Consider the following 9,387-nt stretch of genomic DNA (forward strand, 5'->3'; position numbering starts at 1 on the left):
CGAGGCCTCCTGGTCCTAGCAGACGGGTGCCTGCAAGGTCACTGGAATTTTTTTTCTACCCTCATTTTCTGTTTTTTTTGGGTTTTTTGATAGAGTACTAAATTATAAGGGTTCCTATGGTCTCATATCTTGAGTTGCCTCCCAAGAAGCGCTTCTTTTATGTCATTAGCTTGACGTAGAGTACTGCGATCAAGTTGACAATAAAACAACACTAACCACTTCCCGGTTTGCCGTATCCCCATAATAGTGCTTCAATCTCTGACCATTTACTTTGAATGCTTGGCCCGGATCGTTCTCAAAAATCTCCACCGCTCCATGTGAAAACAAAGTTTTGACGATAAATGGTCCAGACCACCTTGATTTCAACTTTCCAGGAAAAAGTTGGAGACAAGAGTTAAATAGAAGAACTTGTTGCCCCGGCACGAATGACTTAGGAGAAAGCTTCCTGTTGTGTCACCTTTTTACTTTTTCCTTGTACATTTTGTTGTTTTCGTACGCTTGAAGTCGAAATTCATCAAGTTCATCTAACTAAAGCATTCGCTTCTTCCCAACTGCATCTAGATCAAGGTTTAACGTCTTCAATGCCCAATAAGCCTTATGCTCAAGCTCCGCAGGTAAATGACATCCCTTACCATAGACAAGCTGAAATGGGGACATCCCAAGTGAAGTCTTGTATGCTGTTCTATAAGCCCAAATAGCTTCATCGAGCTTCAAAGACCAATCTTTCCTTGATGGACAAACGACTTTCTCTAGAATATGCTTGATCTCTCTATTTAACACTTCAGCTTGACCATTAGTTTGCGGATGATAGGCAGTAGCGATGCGATGATTCACGTTGTAGCGTTGCATCATAGAAGTGAACTTACGATTGTAGAAATGCGACCCTTTATCACTTATGATAACTCGTGACGTTCCAAACCTAGTGAATATCTGCTTATGAAGAAAATTCAGCACTACCTTTGCATCATTAGTTGGCAGAGCCTTGACTTCTACCCATTTTGAGGCATAATCGACTGCCAGCAAGATGTACTGATTATTGCAGGACGAGATAAATGGTCCCATAAAATCGATTCCCCAAACATCGAAGACCTCAACTTCAAGCATCACATTCAAAGGCATCTCATCCTTTCTGGTAAGATTCCCAACTCTTTGGCAACGATCACACCTTAAAATGAACTGATGTGCATCCTTAAACAATGTAGGCCAGAAAAAACATGCTTGAAGAATACGAGCTGCTGTCTTTTCACCACCATAATGTCCACCATAAATTGTCGAATGAAAGTCTCGTAATATCTCCTCCATCTCACAGAATGGGATACATCTCCTGATGATCTGGTCAGCTCCTTGTCTAAACAAATATGGTTCATCCCACATGTACCACTTCACCTCATACAGAAACTTCTTTTTTTCAGCCGCATTCATATTAGGAGGCATTATATTGCTAACAAGATAGTTCACAATGTCTGCAAATCATGGCTCTTCCTCTTGAATTGCGAACAACTGCTCATCCGAAAAAGATTCGTTGATCAGTGTCTTATCATGTGAAGTAGAATCGGGATTCTCCAATCTAGAGAGATGGTCAGCTACTTGATTTTTAGTACCTTTTCGATGCTTGATCTCAAATTCAAATTCCTGTAGCAAGAGCACCCAACGAATAAGCCTAGGCTTCGAATCCTTCTTTGAGACCAGATAGCGGATGGCAGTGTGATCAGTGAATATTGTCACCTTTGTCCCAAGTAGATAAGATCGAAATTTCTCGAAACCAAAAACTATAGCCAAGAGTTCCTTCTCAGTAGTGGTGTAGTTCAGTTGAGCTCCATTTAGTGTCTTACTAGCATAGTAGACCACATGAAAGATATTATTCTTACGCTGCCCAAGAACTTCTCCCACCGCATAATCACTTGCATCATATATCATCTCAAAAGGTTCTCTCCAATCAGGTGCCGTAATAACTGGTGCAGTGATTAAACTCTTCTTGAGAGTCTCAAATGCTGCCAAGCATTCATCATCAAATTTAAAAGGCACATCTTTCTCGAGAAAGTTGCACAATGGCTTAGAAATCTTAGAGAAGTCCTTGATGAAACGCCGATAAAAACCCGCATGACCAAGAAAACTACGGATTCCTTTCACAGAAATAGGTGGCAGAAGATTTTCAATGACTCCCACCTTGGCTTTATCCACCTCAATACCCTTACTAGAGACCTTATGCCCAAGAATGATGCCTTGTTGCACCATGAAGTAACATTTTTCCCAATTGAGCACCAAATTAGTTTCCACACGCCTTTTGAGCACCAAACGAAGATTATTCAAGCATTCATCATATGAATGTCCAAAGACGGAGAAGTCGTCCATGAACACTTCGACATTATTTCCAATCATATCAGAGAATATAGCCATCATGCATCTCTGAAAAGTGGCAGGTGCACCACATAAGCCAAAAGAAACTCTACGGAAAGCAAACGTGCTGAATGGACAAGTGAAAGTAGTATTATCTTGATCTTCTTGTGCAATGCAAATCTGATTGTAGCCCGAATAGCCATCCAGAAGACAATAATACTCATGACCAGCCAACCTGTCGAGCATCTGATCAATAAATGGAAGAGGGAAGTGATCCTTCCTTGTAGCTTTATTCAACTTTCTATAATCCATGCATACCCTCCAGCCTGTGACTGTTCGAGTGGGGATGAGCTCGTTCTTCTCATTTGCTACCACAGTAATACCTCATTTCTTAGGTACACATTGCACGGGGCTCACCCAAGAACTGTCAGAAATAGGATATATGATTCCTGCTTCCAGCCACTTTAGAATTTCTCTCTTCACCACTTCTTTCATAATAAGGTTAAGCCTTTGTTGTTGCTCAACAGTCGGCTTGCTACTATCCTCTAGCATAATTTTATGCATGCAGTACGAATGGCTGATCCCTTTTATATCTGCTATAGTCCATCCGATGGCCGATTTGAATTCTCTTAAAATCCTCAAGAGCTTGTCCTCATCACTACCTGAAAGGTTAGATGCAATAATAACAGGCAAAGTAGATGCATCACCTAAAAAGCATACCTTAAGTGTTCAGGCAATAGTTTAAGCTCCAAGGTAGGTGCTTCCTCAATAGATGGTTTGAGCTTTCCCTCAGTATTCTTGAGATCAGTATTACCAAGAGATTCAAATGGCATGTCTAGCTTTCATTTCCAAGGAGAAGCATTTAGATATTGTAACTGCTCATTGCCTTCCTCATCGTCACTGTCAAATTCCCCCAATAAGGCTTTTTCTAAGGCATCAGACCTTAGCACATGATCAAGTTCTGAAATAACTGCAGAATCGACCAAATCCATCTTGAAGCACTCCTCATCTTCCGTGGGGAATTTCATCGCATTGAACATATTGAATGTCACATCCTGATCTTGCACCCTCATAGTAAGTTCACCCTTTTGCACATCTATCAAGGTACGGCCTGTAGCCAAAAAAGGTCTTCCCAAGATTATGGGAATCTTCTTATCTTCCTCGAAATCCAGAATGACAAAATCTGCAGGAAAGATGAGCTTGTCCACCTTTACTAGCACGTCCTCCACGATGCCTCGTGGGTATGTAATAGAACGATCAGCCAATTGTAGAGACATGTAGGTGGGCTTTGGATCAGGCAAATTCAGCTTTTTGAAGATAGACAACGGTATCAGATTGATGCTTGCTCCCAAATCGCAAAGACACTTATCGAATGACAACTTGCCAATGGTGCAGGGAATGGTGAAGTTACCTGGATCCTTAAGCTTCAGAGGTAACTTTTGTTATATCACATCACTACACTCTTCCGTTAGAGCAACGGTATCAAGATCATCCAGTTTTACCTTCCTTAAAAGAATACCTTTCATGAATTTTGAATAACTAGGCATTTGCTCCAGAGCCTCAACGAAAGGTATGTTGATGTGAAGTTTCTTGAACACCTCCAGAAACTTACCAAACTGCTTGTCCAGGTTTTATTTTTGTAATCTCTTAGGAAAAGGTGGTGGAGGATAGAGCTGTTTCTCCCCTGTATTACCCTCAGGCAGAGTGTGTTCAATAGTAGTCTTCCTTGATTCCCCCTCCTTTTCTTTTTACTTTTCTTCTTCATCTGCAATTTCAGCTTCTTCATCTTTCACTTTTTCAGCATCAGCAACTTTTCCAGACCTTAAGGTGACAGATTTGACTTGCTCCTTAGCTTCCTTCCTGCCTGGCACTTCAGTTTCGCTGGGAAGTGTTCCAGGTTGACGATTAAGCAAGGCATTGGCTATTTGACCGATTTGATTTTCCAAGGTCTTGATAGAAATAACCTAACTTTTGCACAACAACTTTAACTCCTCAAAATTAGCACTAGAAGGTGGAGCAGTACCTCCTTGTTGAGGATATAATTTCCTTTGAGAATATTGCTAAGGTTGCTGGAATCCAGGTGGATTAAACTGTTTACTTGCCGCTTGCTGATATGGTTGCTGAACAGCATTCTGATTATTGCTCCAGCTGAAATTGGGATGATTTCTGTTATTAGGATGATAAGTAGTTGGCACAGGCTGCTGCGGTCGCTGATAATTGTTCACATACTGAACAGATTCATTAACAAGAGAACACTAATCCGTAGCATGAGAGCCTGCACAAAGCTCACAGACATTAGCTATTTAATTGACTCCATAGTTGGCTAAAGAATCGACCTTCATAGATAGCGCTTGGAGCTGCGCTGTAATAGTTGTGGCTACATCAATTTCCAAAATACCTGCTACCTTCCCAGGCATCATCCTTTGAGTTGGGGTTTGATACTTGTTTGCAGCCATAGTTTCAATAAGATTATAGGATTCAGTATAGCTTGTGGCCCACAAAGCACCTCCAGAAGCTGCATCGAGCATGGGCCTAGATTGGGCCCCCAAACCATTGTAGAAACCATTGATCACCATCCAGTCAGGCATACCATGATGTGGACACTTTCTCAACATCTCCTTGTAGCGTTCCCAAGCTTCACACATAGATTCTCCTTGTTGCTGCACAAACTGAGTAAGAGCACTCCTCATAGCTGCAGTCTTGGCCAATGGATAGAACTTCACCAGAAACTTTTACACGAGATCTTCCCAAGTAGTGATGGACCCAGCTGGTAAAGAATGTAACCATTCCTTATCTTTGTCCCTCAGAGAGAATGGGAAAAGCCTCAACTTGATAGCCTCATCAGTAACACCATTATATTTGAAAGTACTATAGATATCGACAAAATTCCTGATATGCATGTTGGGATCTTCAGTCGCAGCACCTCCGAAAGAAACAGAATTCTGCACCATCTGAATAGTGCTCGGCTTGATTTCGAAAGTACTGGCCTGAATAGCCGGATGAATGATGCTTGACTGAATGTCATCAATTTTAGGCCGAGAAAATTCCATAAGAGCTGGATCAGCTGGAACTATATGATCACCCATTGTTACAGGTTCTTTCTTCTCACTATCTGTATATGAATCTTCAAAAACTATATTCTCCGGAAAGTCAAGAGCTGAATCTGTCTCCTCAGCCGTATCAAGATTCCTCTTGCGGGTGCGAGAACGTGTTTGCATAAACGCTCGCTAGAGTACCTGAAACACAACCGGAAATAGTAAGTAATAAGTCTTAATCAATGAATCCTAATGACCACTGATGGTAAGTACATAAACTAAACAAATTAACACCAAGTCCCCGGCAGCGGCGCCAAAAACTTGTTAGGCACAAAGCATGCGCTAAATAAATCACGCAAGTATACACGTTCGCAAGTAATATAGAATGATTTCAGTTCGTTCCCACAGAGCATCTGATTAATTATATTTATTTAACACTTACTTACCAATGTATGATTAACTAATATTAACTACGAGAATTAAACACTTAAATTATCAATATTAAACACACATGAGATCATACCTTCATTACTACATTCAATAGTCATTGTTATTACCCTTAGCATGTAATGGTGATGATATTAATCGAACAACACGAAACTGATAAATGCCAACTTTCATTGTACGAATACCATTCTACCAAGCATCCACAATTAAGATAGAAGTTGAATAGGCATCAATTATGTTGAGACCCTATATGTCTATAGAATTTGACAACATAACGATTTAAGCACAAGTTATTCATTATGATTACACGGGGCAAGTAAAACGATTAGAGTTACCCACTAATCATGAACATAATACATGAACCTATGCTAGCATGGCAAGTTCTAAATCTCAAGATTCACTGTCGCTTCACAAGAGATTAACACGCTATCTTATATGTCCACGACGCACATAAGACGAATAAGCACAACCTATGCTAGATATCATATAATCACCACATACCAAGGTATTAAACAATTAACTATAGAAATCCATAGTAAATCCGCTATGACCCCATGATCACGATTAGCCCATGATAGAACTCATCGTCACCATGGGTTCATATGAAAACATGATATAAACACAACGAAATAAACTAATAAAAATACTTAATGAAAACAGAGTATGTTACAAGAGTATTATGGTTCAAAGAGTAAATAAAACTAGCATCCACTGTTACAACGAATTAAAAGAATCACAAGATAAACGTATGCTTCCTCTTCTTCATTGTTGCATGCTAAAATGGTCTTCTTGATCTTCTCTCCTTGTTACTTGTTCCTTGCTTGTCGTGAAAACGTCTCCCAAATAGGTTTATATAAGAGTCCACAAGAAACAGCGCTGTCAGAAGCCTGATAGAACTCAAATTATAAAATCCAGAATTAAAATTCCCGCACCCAGGTGGCCGCCTCCTGTCTCCACGCGGGCGCCTCCTGGCAGGCGGTCGCCTGCTCCTTCCAGGCGGACGCCTACTACCTTTCTGGAAAAATAATATTTTTCGCTTCTGATTTTTCTGATTTCTTTGCACAACTCCCCGCAACTGATCCCAAGCACTTCCCTAGGCTTATTATGATGAAATCTCCCTGATTACGCAAGTTATACCCTGAAACGCAAAAACACTAGAAAAATGCATCAAATACACAAAATATTTGATTTCAAGACATCAATTCAAGCCATTATAAGATGTTCTAAGTGGTATAAAATGCCACTTATCAATCTCAGCTGATTGTGATCATTGAAATCTTCAAGTCCAGTAATCTTCTTATCATCAAAAGATACATTGATAGATTCCATGACAACCCTTGTTCTTAAATTGTAGACTCTGAAGGCTTTTGTGGAAAGTGGATATCCAACAAAAATTCCTTCATCAGCTTTTAGATCAAATTTTGATAATTGTTCAGGATGAGTCTTAAGAACAAAATACTTACATCCAAATACATGAAAGTATTTCAGATTTGGCTTCTTTTTCTTCACCATCTCATATGGTGTTTTTTCATGCTTGTTTATGAGTGTAGCATTCTGTGTAAAACAAGCAGTCTGCACAACTTCATCCCAAAAGTAGGTTGGTAGCTTTGCTTCATCAAGCATAGTTCGTGCAGCTTCAATGAGAGTCATGTTCTTTCTTTGTACAACTCCACAACTCCATTTTGTTGTGGAGTTCCAGGTGCAGAAAATTCCTGTTTGATTCCTTGTTCTTTGCAGAACTCTTCCATGATTGAATTCTTGAACTCAGTGTCATTATCACTTCTTATAATTTTAACAGAATCTTTGACCAACTTATCCAGCTGTCTGACATGATCAGTTAGAGTAGATGTAGTTTCATTCTTCTTATGCAAGAAATACACCCAAGTGTACTTTGTGAACTCATCCACTATAACCATAGCATATTTCTTCTTTGCAATAGACACGACATTGACTGGACCAAATAGATCAACATGCAGTAGGTGATAAGGCTCAAGAATTGAGGATTCAGTTTTGCTCTTGAAAGAAGATTTTCTTTGTTTTGCCTTTTGACATGAATCACAAAGGCCATCAGGAGCAAATATTGATTTTGGCAATCCTCTCACAAGATCTTTCTTTACAAGCTCATTTATGTTGTTGGAATTTAAATGAGAGAGTCTTTTATGCCAATTCCAGCTTTCTTCAATTGATGCTCTACTCAACATACAAATTGCAGAACCATCAAAACTTGTTAAAAGTCTGGCTTCATAAATGTTACCATGCCTGTAACCTTTCAGAACCACTTTGCCTGTAGAATTGCTTACAACTTCACAGTGTTCTTCAAAGAAATCCACATGATAATCTCTATCACAGATTTGACTTACACTTAGCAGATTGTGTTTAAGTCCTGAGACAAGAGCTACTGATTCAATGATGACATTCCCAAGATTAATATTGCCATATCCCAGAGTTTTTCCCATGTTTCCATCTCCATAAGAAACTCCTGGGCCAACTTTCTCCACAAAGTCTGATAGTAGGGCTTTATTTCCAGTCATATGTTTTGAACATCCACTGTCCAGCACTAGGATGTTTTTCATGTTGCCCTGCAATCACAAAGACCATTAATGGTTAGTTTAAGGACCCATACTTGCTTGGATCCTTTGGCCTTTTTAAGTTTGTTAGCATTTGCAGCGAATTCAATTTCAGAGTTTATGCTAACATGCTGTTTATTAGAACTTATATCAGACTTTGTATCAAACTTTACACTAGAAGGAATTAAAGTAACTTTCTTCAAAGAAGGTTTTATTTGATAATAATCATAGTACAAACTATGATATTCCTTACAAGTATAAATGGAATGCCATAAACTACCACAATGAAAACAAGGATTTTGTGGCTTAAACCTAACAGGCTGACTCTTAACTCCTGATTTAGAAGGTAAAGAGTTTATACTTTTATTTATCCTGTAAAAAGAAGCAAGATGGTTAGAGTTTCCACAGTTATAACATTTCTTTCTAGGAGCATTAGGAACAGACATATAATTATTGCTTTTGTTCAAACCTTCCTTTCCATTCCTATTTTTCCTAGCTTCCTTTACCTTGTTGACATTCCTAATCTCTTTCAACTTATGCTTAAGTTGCTTCTTTGTCATTAAGCATATGTTGACTTCAGCTGGTTTATCCTGTTTCAATTTTTCAGAAGTTGACTTATCCTTAACTTCTGTCACAGACTCTTTTATCTTTTCAAAATCAGAATTTACACTTTTAGCTACAATCTTAACAGGATTTACCTTTGGCTTAGCAGTCTGTTTAACAACAATTGGCTCAATTTGTTCAGTTCCTTTTTCACTTTTATCATCTCCATAACCTGAGCCCTCTTTCCAGTTTCCACTACTTATTAAATTCTGAGTTGTTCTTCCAGAGTTAGTCCAAGTTCTGATAATCTCTCTTTCCTTTTCTAACTCAGTTTTTAGAGATTTATTCAATTTTAGCAATTCATCTCTAACATAAAAGGCATCATCTCTTTCTTTCTGAGTTTGATGGAACATCACTAACTCTTTTTCTAAATAATCATTCATTTTCTTAAAAGTAAG

The 9,387-nt window shown here is 38.9% G+C and overlaps 1 non-coding gene across 1 annotated transcript; it reads left to right on the plus strand.

Annotated features, from left to right (window-relative positions):
- Positions 1-4,923: 4,923 nt before the first annotated feature.
- LOC141715524 (small nucleolar RNA R71) lies at positions 4,924-5,030 on the plus strand. The gene has a single exon (XR_012572283.1). It is a non-coding gene; the product is annotated as a small nucleolar RNA R71 (small nucleolar RNA).
- Positions 5,031-9,387: the final 4,357 nt, after the last annotated feature.

This window comes from Apium graveolens, chromosome 3 (assembly GCF_009905375.1).
Source record: "Apium graveolens cultivar Ventura chromosome 3, ASM990537v1, whole genome shotgun sequence".
NCBI classification, from domain to species: Eukaryota; Viridiplantae; Streptophyta; class Magnoliopsida; order Apiales; family Apiaceae; genus Apium; species Apium graveolens.